The sequence below is a fragment of the Gobius niger genome, assembly GCF_951799975.1.
Source record: "Gobius niger genome assembly, chromosome: 19".
Lineage (NCBI taxonomy): Eukaryota > Metazoa > Chordata > Actinopteri > Gobiiformes > Gobiidae > Gobius > Gobius niger.
This window is the reverse complement of record NC_136870.1, coordinates 5,175,728-5,188,133: the sequence shown is the minus strand read 5'-3', so window position 1 is coordinate 5,188,133 and position 12,406 is coordinate 5,175,728.

The window sequence follows — 12,406 nt, the reverse complement described above, 5'->3', positions numbered from 1 at the left end:
TGATTTGTGATGACACGCCCCGCTTGAAGGGTTCGGTGAATGCACATATGAAACTGATGGGGTTCAGTACCTCCAACGAGGTTAAGAACCACTGCTCTACACATTAGGACATTGTTGGAACAACTCTGTATAGTCCCTTTAAGGGAAAATACATTTTCAGTTAAAAGTATTATCAGTCGAACTTGTGATTCTTGTAACATTAGTGGGCGGAGCTGTCACGGTAATGGGACATGCTTATTCTGTGGGAATGAGTGAAAGTCTGTCTGAAAGCCACAGCTCCAACTGAAGGACCTTCTGTACAGTGGCCTTCCCTCCGGCCCAAGTTGAGGCCGTGCAGCCTGAGCCAACGTGCCCCACTCACAGCTATACCTCACATTTCTCTCTGAAACATTGTGCCTTTCCTTCCCCGTCTCTCTCCCTCCCTCTCCGACGTGGTTCTCTCCCATATGTGAGCGGGTCAGGTGGTTGTGAGCAGACGCAGACAGATGCTCTGCATAAAGTCTGAAAAACACACAGTTAAAATGAAGGCAGCATCCTGATCTTTTGTTCAGACCAGGCGGTCAGCAAAAGCCATGGAGGACGGATTGAAAGCACAGGCAGAGGTGATCTGCTCCTGATCATTCACAGCATCATGTCAAGAAACAAAAGGCTGTGGGAACAGTAAGGAGTCTATACAGTAAGCGTGCTCACATCAGTCAGCTTTTACCGCCTCATATTCAGGGAAATACGGCAGAAACAGCTGCTAAATCAATAAGGCCATTGATCCAACAGCACGTGTGACCGCGATGATCCTCCCAGTGATTTAAGTGCATTATAAGTGGATCCAACGCAAGTCCAGGAGACCAGCTCCCGTCCAGAACTAATCTTCAGAGTTTTTGAAGCCCTGAGCCCTGTAAGAGGCTCTCAGCCCGTTCAGAGCACAGGCGGCACTCACACGGGCAGCAGAGGGCGGGGACCCACAGGGAACCCCAAAGGCACACAATTCAGCTGCAACTGATAAAGAGGATGAAGCACAAACAATGCAAACTTGCAAACCCACTAATTCCGCAGCACAATAAGCTTTAAATAGACTGCTCATATTTTAATCAGAATATTCTCATTCATTAAAAAAAAAAGTCATATTATGTTCGCCTTGCATTTTCATTGGATTAAGTCACAAGTTCATTATGTATTGAATAATTAATGAACATTAATGTTAATAAATTGTAATAATAATAATTGCTTATACAAACAAACATTTTCTCAAATAAACAATAACTTAATGCGTTTGTGTCGCATTATTAAATTTTTTTGTTTCAGCACTTTTCCCAATCCTTTATTGGTCGGTCAATCTGACTGTGAGCGACAGTCTGTTTGAGGGGCCACCCCAGTGATAACGCTGGACCCCTGCTTCTGTAGGAGCCCTCAAATAGGAATTAGTGACAGTGCGTAGGAAAAGGAAGGAGGCGGCAGTTTTGGAAAGGACCATGGTCTATCCCACTATAGGGCTGCAACGAACGATTATTTTGGTAATCGATTAATCTACCGATTATTGGAACGATTAATGGCTTGACTATCAAAGGATGGAGTAAACTTAAAGTGAATGTTTGTAGGAGGGTCTTAGTGCTAATTCTGCTTTCTGATTGGATGAGACATACAGATATTTATGAAATGTACAATACAAAATACAACCTAACTTTAAAAACAAAGTAGGTTTTCATCAAAAATACAAAATTGACATTGTCATTTTTGCTCTATTTGAGTCCGTGCTTACAAGAAGACGATAAATCGATTACTGAAATAGTACCCAACTATTTCAACAATCGACTAGTTGTTTCTGCCCTATATCCCACTCTCAGTGTGAGTTGCAGGCAATGGCCGGTTGCTGCTCTGCTTTGCGACGACAACACAAGGGGCCACCATTGCTGTAGTACCTCCATATAGCCGCTAGTCTCCCATTGGAAAGCACGGATTCAATGATTGTTATTACGACCTACTTCTCTAGGGTGAAGGGAAGTAACATAAAACCCAAGATGTTGGTGGGTAAAAGAAAGTTTGCAATTTTTTTAGATATGTAAGGCAAATAATAATAACAAAAGTAGGCTCTAAATTGAGTACAAAAATAGTCCAAAGGAAAAACAAACAGATACAACGAATTCACTAATCGAGTGTCTCACAATATTACAATATTTGGTTACACGCACGAGAGACACAACCAAGTCTAAGGCGAGCTGCACTGCTGAGTCCCAGCCGCCCCGAACCACAGATGAGCGGCACTTTTATCGGTCCTCCGTGCTGATAGGTGGAGACAGGTGATTGGAGAGGCGTGGAGGCGCTGTACCGGTCAGATATCCGGAGAGGATGAACGAACCACCATCAGGGAAGGAAACCAATCCACCAATCCGAGACGAGGACTCCAACAGCGGCATTATCATATTAAATAAGGCACAACGAGATCAGAACATATGGGCCGGAGAGAAGGCGTGAGCGGGCCCTCGCCAAACGCCGTAACAATTGTTTTGTTGGTCCGATCTGAGGCCACCCTGCCACTTATAAAGCTCCAAAACATATACATACATACATAGATCGCGAATACAAGCGGCCGAAATGAGTTTCCTTCGCAGGGTGGCTGGGCGCACCCTCCGAGATCGGGTGAGGAGCTCAGTTACCCGGGAGGAGCTCGGAGTAGAGTCGCTGCTCCTTCACGTCGAAAGGAGCAGCTGAGGTGGCTAGGGCATCTGTTTCGGATGCCTCCTGGTCGCCTCCCGCGGGAGGTGTTCCAGGCATGTCCTAGTGGGACAAGGCCTCGTGGAAGGCCCAGGACACGGTGGTGGGACTATGTCTCCGAGCTGGTCTGGTGTCGCCTCGGGGTCAGAACAGCTGGAGGAGGTGTGTGTGGACCGGGAACTTTGGGCATCTCTGCTGAGACTGCTGCCCCCGCGACCCGGCCCCGGATAAAGCGGAAGAAAATGGATGGATGGATGGACATATACATACACAACAACGGGCTCTTTTTTGGTGTAAACATTTCCGCGGCTAGAAAGAGCAGTGTGTTGGCCACTGTTTTACCAAACGTTGCCATTCTCCATGAGCAAATATAACTGAAAATACATATTTTTTTCCTCAACAAACATATCTGACTCATATCACAAGTGATATTTAGTCTGGAGAGGTGTGGTTTACGATCGTCCATAGCCGTTGATCATATGTGTGTGCACGTAGCCAGAGCCAATCGTAAATGATTCGAGCGCACACAGCAGTCTGGCGTCTGCATTTTGTTTCATTTGCACATTTTGGAGAGTTTAAGCTAAAATAACTCATGAGTCAGTGTGGGCTTGTGTGGTCCAGAGCTCCTGCCTCCAGATTGTGAGACTGCTGCCTCCGTGATTGTCTCTTTGATTTGCTCTGTTCCGTTCACCAACTTTAGCTCACCCAGTACCTAAAGGGCTAGAGTTTAGCAAATGTGCACCGCTAAGCGAACGCTCCCATACGCCGTTTGCCGTTTTCCAATCACAACTCATGAATCTCATAACCGCCCCCGCTTCAACTTATAAAACCTTCTGTTATTAGGGAAATGTAGCCTCGGCAAGACGTCTGACACGTATCAACCAACACCTCGCTTAAGGCCAGTCTAAACCGAGTCTGTGCCACGCTACCGGTCCCGCCAATCCCCAGAGTGCTCCATCACTTTTACTTCTAACCAAGAGAAAACATCACCCGACCTCGCTGCCATCAATCTCCCACAAAAGAAACACTCCCGTTTTTTCCAAAGCAGTTCGAAGGATGTCTGTCATTTTAACTGGAGGTAGTATTTTTCTCCCCATAATCAAACACAGATTCAATTTGAAAATACTGCTGCGTTGATCACATGAAGTTCGATGTGGCGACACTCTGGACCAAAGTGGGCCCATCTTCATTTTGTAACTCCTCGACAGTGGCGGTCAGAGTGTGAGCACATACTTGAGCGAAAGTACAGTATTTTCACTGAAGTATTCACAGCAGAAAGTACAAATCTGTTTAAATAATGATATGAAAAATAACTTTGCAGCTTCAAAATCCATAACACTTGTTCCTTGATGTGAGTCATGGCATTGACGGCGGAGGAGCCTCTCGGAACCAGGAAACGACTATATTTGTATAGCGACTTTCACAGACATCGTCACAAAGCACATTTACCCACCCACCCACCAAGCCATCCATCCATCCATCCAACCATCCATCCATCCATCCATCCATCCATCCATCCATCCATCCATCCATTTTCTTCCGCTTTATCCGGGGCCGGGTCGCGAGGGCAGCAGTCTCAGCAGAGATGCCCAGACTTCCCGATCCACACACACCTCCTCCAGCTGTTCTGACCCCGAGGCGACACCAGGCCAGCTCGGAGACATAGTCCCACCACCGTGTCCTGGGTCTTCCACGAGGCCTTGTCCCACTAGGACATGCCTGGAACACCTCCCGCGGGAGGCGACCAGGAGGCATCCGGAACAGATACCCTAGCCACCTCAGTTGGCTCTTTTCAACGTGAAGGAGCAGCGTCTCTACTCCGTGCTCCTCCCGGGTAACTGAGCTCCTCACCCGATCTCAAAGGGTGCGCCCAGCCACCCTGCCAAGGAAACTCATTTCGGCGGCTTGTATTTGCGACCCTGTCCTTTCCTTTACCCAAATCTCATGACCACCACGACAGACTGATACAGCGACCGCATCACTGCTGACGCCGCACCGATCCGCCTGTCGATCTCACGCTCCATCCGCCCTCCAATGATCGCATTTACATGAGATCATTTTTCATTCACCCCACGCTCGGTGGTGGTAGACTACGTACAGTATGTAGCTTCATTTTCCCTGGGGGAGACGGTCAGAAGCAATTTTGCGACAGCAAAAAGCAGCAGCAAAGGTCCTTCTGACCACCATCATTCATCCTGGACTAATGTACATGTTTTTAGCACTGTGAAACCCTACCCAAATAAGAGAGACTTTGAACTCTGCTCCTACCATGAAGCTCCGCTCACAGGTGCTCATCCAAATCATCAATCAAAAATGGGTAGGGCTGGTCTGTGGAATAGTCAATCCACACCTTGATGACAGTTAGGTCAAAAGGTGGCTAAAGAAAAATGATGGTTTGAAAGAGGGGTCACAAAACCCATTTTTGTTAAGAAACGAAATCCCTTTGTGAACAAAAATGGATCTGACAGAGATATGGGGCCCATTGCGTAGTCTGCATGTAGGAAGAACAGCCTCTGTTTCTGGTCACCATTTAGATATTACTCTTAATTTCATGTAATGACCACAATTGTAATATACAGTGAATTCTGAATCTCTATAATGGGCTGTATACAGTCACAACATGCTCATATAGCGAAGTGGATCGAATGCAATAATCTAATGTCATCATTATTAGATTCTTCTCTTCGCCTGGGGTTCCCGTACCACATGTTGGGAACCACACTGACAGGCTATTTCTGAATGTCCACGCTATTCCATATACTAACTGAAACCTGATACTTGACGAGCAACATAAGAACACCAGAAACTAGGCAATAGCAGAGCTGGCATCACAGGCCAAAGCGGGTTCATCAAAGTGACTTGGCGCTCCATTATTGGCACATAATGTGTGTATGATTTCACTTGTTTAAAGCCAGTGCGATGAATCAAATGATCCAGGAAACACAAAGGACTGCAGTTCATTCGGCTCTTGGCGTCAGCATCAGAAAGCCTAATAAGATGAGTTGTCTTGGATTAAATGTAGTTATTTTTTAAGTTGGTAACCACTGAGAGACATAATAATAATAATATTACATTTTATTGATGGGGCCCTTTCGGAACACTCAAGGTCCCCTTACAGAGTCAATGAGTCATCGTTTTAAACCAGCGCTGAACTAAGGAGGTTTGGATCTGAATATAGATATATGATCTGGAACCATGAGGCCAGTCGTAAATTTTGTCCTTGGATGTCTGGACCTGTTTTTATCTTTCCACCACTTTTGGTATGAGCTGAACGATGTAGACTGCCAAGGTCTGAAAGCCAGATATTCAAAACCATCACCTATAATTCATAACAATGTGGCTCTTGTCAAAGTTGGTCAGAAGTATTCCAGACAGTTTGAGAAGTTGGTGCAGCTCAACCTCCGAGACCAACACGTCAAACTGCCCCGAGAGCTCCAATGACCACGGTATCCTCCGGGTGCTTCGGTTTCTCCTACCACTAAAATCATGTACCAGGTTGAGTGAGAGTGTATTTGAAAGTGCGAGTGGGTGGACGATGCATGTATAAGTCCCATGTGTGTTCACTGTCCAGACCATATAAACACATAAAAAAAAAAAGTACAACTATGGCTGCCAGCCCCTCCCTGGCCTCTCAGCATCACCGACGGAGAAACCCTCCTGGGCCAGCTGTGTCACAGGCACTACTGTCCGGTGAGGTCTCCCCACTGGAGGAGGAGACACCTGGGTCCCCCACACATCGCACGACCCCAGGAGACGAAGTATCCCAAGTTTAAATTGTACTTTATTCATCTCTGCATTTGACCCATCCTCAGTGTCACAAAGGGCGACCTGTTTGACCAGTGAGCTTCCAGCATGGGTTGGCGCTCGGGGACCCATCTCCATGATGCAAACACCTCCAGCCAGGTGTTTGCTGGTGGTCAGAAACACCTGGCTGGAGGGATCAACCTATTGTACATGTTTTGACCACTAACCTAAGCCGCCATGGAGAGAACATGCAAACTCCACACCAGTGTTAATTTTGACAACATATTTTATTTTATTTTTAGTCTTAGTCTTTTGAATAAAATTTAATTTAATTTTAGTCGAGATTTAGTAAAAAAAAACATTTCAATTTTAGTCTAGTTTTAGTCGACTAAATTCGCATGTCAATTTAGTCGATTGAATTTAAGACTAATTTAGTAGAATTTGCATTTATAATATTCATGATAATCATATTTAATCCAGGTCCTCGACTTCATGGAGCTGCTCCACATGAATAAAGCACAAACCTGTTCATTTGGCAGTGAATTTAAATGATCTGAGGCTCTTTCAGACAGACAATAAAAGTGGCTGATTTTAGTCTCTCCTTTTTTTCATTTTTATTTAGTCTTATTTTAATCGACTAAAATATCTGGACATTTTAGTCACAGTTTTAGTCTCATGAGGAACGTTTAATTTAGTTTTAGTCCAATTTTAGTCATCAAAAAAATCACTTTGGACTAAAATTAAGACTAAATATTTTAGTCGACGAAATTAACACTGCTCCACACAGAAAGGCCCCGTCCAGGTGGGAATCCAACCCGGGACCTACGAACTGTGAGGCACGAGCGCTAACCGCTGTGCCACCGCGCTGTTTGTCATATTGAACATATAGTGAAAACCATATGTTTACATACACTTCATAAAAATACACATTTGCATTCTTGTCTCACTGTCTGACATGAACACAGGATTAACTTATTTTTCTAAGGTCAGTTGGATTTTTAAAAAATATTTCTATTTGTCAAATTCCAGAAGAATGAGAGATAGAACTACTTTTTCCAGAACCAAAAGTTTATATACACTAAAATGACTATAAGTTTAAACAATTTGGGAAAGCCCAGATGACGAAGCACAAGTCTGGTTCAGCCTTGGGTGTAATTTCAAGAAGGTTCAGGTTCATTGGTTCAAACACTGATGGAAATGTCCAGCCATTAAGAAGGTTCTGTGTCCCAGAGATGAACGTGCTGTGTCTGAAATGAACAACCCAAGAACAAATGCAAAAGACCTGGTGAAGATACACGTGCTAAGAGGGAACTCTGAAACATGAAAAGCCAGTTTGGAGTTTGCAAATAAAAAAAAGGATAAAGATTTTTTCACATATCCTGTGGTCTAACGGAAAAAAATACATTTTTCGGGCACCACCTGTTCGGCAGCTTGGTGGTAAGTGCAAACATTCTGTTACAGGAAATCCCGTTTTTCTGCTCAGGCCTTTCTTGGACAGTGTGAAAGTTAAAAAAAACCTGTTCCTGTGGAGCTGCACACAGAGACCGACACTGCAGGGCTCACAGATCCAGGGAGTTTTCCTCTTGCACAAAGAACACCTCCATCGCCCAGGGCTCTTTGTGATTTTGACCCTCCAGCTCCCCTTGCAGTGGACACAGGTAAGTGACCATATTTGTGTGGCCGTGGAGGCTCTGACTTTCTGGGCACAGACGAGAGGTAAGCACAGAGCTGACTCATGTGGTTCACATTTTGGCCTATATGCAGATCTCCTTGTGCTATAACTATCTGTCAGCGCCATATCCACAAAATATTGGAAGATTGTAAAGGGCCACCTGTGCACTGAGGCCAGCATTTGATCTGAAGTATCCACCCCTCCCATATAGTGATTATAGTCAGCCACTGCAGCTGGTCTTGGTGCCCCTTCCTTAGCACAGAGGCTGTGTGTATGTTCATGCATCCATTTGAACAAGATCTTCTTCTCGATTCTAGCGCACTGATCCTCTGGGGGACTTTTTAGGCAATGCCTTCAAATCCCACCCTCCCTCTTGTGTATGTTCCACAAACCCCAAAACCCCGAGGTCCCACGGCTTTGTGTTGTAGAACTTCCTTCTGTTGGAGAGGGAGACGGCACCCTAAATATCAGAAATGTAGAAATAAAATGAGTTTGATCTGCTGTCAGGTGAGTTTAAGGTTCATCGGGGTTCATTTGGTAAAAGGCAAGTATTGGGTTTCTTTGATAACACAGCAATACTGTGTGTCAGAATCTGTCTTGGGATTGATTGATCGCTCTCTATAATTATACTATTGTTGGTGTTTTAGATGGTGGGGGTTCCCAGGTCGATGGAGGAAGGGGTCGTTTATGTGTGGGGTTCACCGTGGGGCTTAAGTAGCTTTCTAACTTTAGGCGTCAGAGATAATTTAGTTTTTTTGGTCGGGACAGTGCATGTTAATGAACACGCCATACCAGATTGTAGACTTGGGCTAATTTCCATCCGTCGTCCCCCATGTGCACTCTCAAACACACTCTCATTCGCAGACATGGGGAGAACGTGTAAACTCCACACGGAAAGGCCGGGACCTTCTAGCTGTAGAGCAAGAGGGCAAACCACATTACTACTTTGCCTCCGGCCATATTGTCAGGGGGGCAGGCTGTTTTTTTCGTTTTCATTCGGGTTGGTATGAAGACCCTCGGATGGTTGACCACATCACACGTCTTGGTTGCATGTGGTTTGTTCCAGCGATCGGCCATTTTCTTCACGGTCTCATCCATCCAGTGGGTTCTGTGAATATTCTGTCCTCACGTCTTTGCTTTGTAATGATTTGTTTTTGTGTCCCTGATGAGTCTGTTGAGGTCCTGTGTGTTCCATTTTTTGTTTGGCTGAGAGGAATCTGTCAAAAGCACTGATGCACACCCGGATCTCAAAGCGTATTCTACAGGAGAGATTGCAGCCAGTGTGATACCTCATTTGAAAGCCAAGACCTTCTCGATTTTAAGAATATGTGAAAGATCAGGGTAAGTGAAACACAACTTGCCGTTCCTAGCCCTGATCATAACCCTAAGTTTGATTGAATATCAAAGAATTGATGCTTTTGACAACCATAGTCTCCACTCACTTATTTTGCACTAACCATATGTTGCTACTTGTCTGTTTTGATCTGTTGTAGCTCCCGAGTTCCCCCCTTGCACATCTTATTCCCTTGCCTACTGGGGGGAACTGTGTGGAAGACTTTGGACAGCTGCCAGGTCTGCTTAAAGAAAACACAGATGTTTATGTGCTTTGGTTGGGAGCCATGTTTCTGTGATCACGGCCCTCACTGGGCTGCAGGAGAGAGGGACCAGTCCGTGGGTGAGATGGGAATACTCTGAGACGATCTTCCTGGATCTGCTGAAGTAGTGTGAGGAGCCTTTACGACACCTGGAGCAGTGACGCGCGGTCAGGGAGGCGAAGTGAGGCATGAAAAACAACATAAAGATGTCGATGTCGGGTAAAGAGGGAGGAGCCTCTAATGTCTACACACACACACACACACTGACCTCTAACCTCTGACCCAATGGGATTTACAAATGTGAAATGCACGAGGACAGTGAGTATTAAATATAGGGGTAGGCGGCACATTAGCTTTAGCTTCAGCCTACTCCTTTTGAGCTTCCATTACTGTGTAATGATAAGACGTCTGTAACTAAATGAGTGTAAACTAAACTAAACTGTCCCTCACACACTGACCTGGTGCCATTCACTCTGGCTTTGCTTTTCTGTCATCTGGATAAAGAATCTGGCACATGTAGAACAAGTTTAACCTGCTTATATGACCCTAATGACATGAGGGTGGTGCTGTAATGTGTATCACAAGTTAAAACCCGTCTGTTCTATTTCTCTGCATGGTTCAGGAGGCCTTTTAAATGTAAATGTGGCATTATCAGTTTTATGTCTGCCTTTTACTCTAATAAAACTTAATGTGCTTTAAAATAAATATTGGACAGCAGATGGCGCCAGCGCATAAAAGGTGTAAAAGCCCACCCTGGTTCACACGCACTTCCTCTGTCTCCTCACTGGCGTGTCCCGGCTGGTTGGGCTGTGCCCAGGCTGTGCGTGTTGTTCCACAGGTCCAGGTAGCTATGGTTCATTCGTCCTCTTTTCAATATTGGTTTAGCCGCTAACGTAGCTTTAATTTTAGCGTCGCGGTTGGCCGACAGCTTCACGCGCACCACCTCACGGCGTCCACGGCTCTCTCGGTGTGTTTGGTCCGGGGTCTGCTGGGGCCCTCGCGTAACCGGGAGGCTCTCGAAGCACCGCACCGGCCGAGTAGGGCTAGAGACGGGCGTGCGACGGTAAGATTGGCTTGCCTCGTCGTTAGCCCTGTTAAGAACTGCTCCGTAGCTAACCTCTTTATTTACGTTTCGGTGGACCCATCTGCTGCTGTCTTGCTTTGCTTGTCTTGTTTCTTGTCCTGCTTCCTGTTTCGTTTTGTTTGTACGAACTGAAAAGCTAGTGTGACCTAATGAAAATACTGTGAACCGACTGAGACCTAAAGTGCACAAACTGTTTAACTGAATGTAACGAAAATGGTGAAATGTCTAATGTGAACAAAAAGTATGAAACAAGGAACGGAAAGATAAAAAGCACAACATAGAAATAAACTAAACTCTGTTTAAGGAACATGCTGCCTCTGTCCTTATGGGTCGAACCTGTGCGCCTTAAAGCACATTTTTCCAGTGTTACTGGATGGCGTTGTCTGGCATTTTAATATAATATACCACTACCACTCGTCATGTCACATAAAGCAATGATTAAAAATAATAATATAATAATAATGCATTGGTTTTATATAGCGCTTTTCTGGACACTCAAAGACGCTTTACATTGCACTATTCGTTCACTCCATACTTGGTGGCGGTAAGCTACTATTGTAGCCACAGCTGCCCTGGGGTAGACCCGGCAGAAGCGAGGCAACTAGTCTGCGCCATCGGCCCCTCCGACCACCACCAACCACTCACTCACTCACTACATTCGCTAGGCTTCCTGGTGTTACTAAACGGTCTCCCATCCAAGTACCGACCAGGCCCTTCCCTGCTTAGCTTCCAAGGTCTGACGGGATTGGGCAGAGCAAAGGTGGTATGGAAGACTGACTAGCTATAACAACAGCGGTTAATCTGTGTGGCGCATCAGGATCTTTATTTATTTAATTTATTTGACAGAGACATTGTACAATCAACATTAATCAACATTCAAAGTCATTACACTATACAGGTTTGTCAATAACTGACCACTCAGGCGGGTGGCCTCAGTGCTGATGTTATTTGAATATCAGAAACATTTATACATAGGATTGCAAATAGATTAACAATTCCTGATAAATTTCCGTAAATCTTCTGGGAACAGTTTGTTCCCAGAAGAACATTATGCTTTGATCCGACTCTGCGGTTACACACGACCACAAATGGCCCAGGCAATGATTGGCTCAGGGGAAAAGTCCAATTGAATTTCCCGGGTTGACATGGGTTTGGGCAATCCTGTTCTAGTCCCCGCTCTGACTGACATGAAGAGCTTATATATGTCCATCTGAACAACCTGCACGTTAGTTAAAGTTAAAACAGATTCAATAGTATAGTTTTTACCCCAAGGCTTTATTGAACAGGTCAGTTCACCGTGAAAGAGAGTGAAGAGCGGGGGAAGAGACATTCTGCAAATAGTCAGAGCTGGGATTCTAACCGCTAGACAGCTGCACATCACATAGGAAGAATTTCTCGAGTAAAAAGGTGCGGCGGGAACGTCTGCAGCTCCACCTCAGAGCAAGTCAATTATTTACAAGGTTGAGAGGCCAAAGCAATCACGGCAGCGACTCATTGGACGGTGGAAGACGGCGCATTTAAATGATCACCCAGTCTGTCGTCGCAAACTTCAGAACTTCTGTCACCTCTGATGATCAGGGCTGAGTGCGTCACCATCGGCAGACG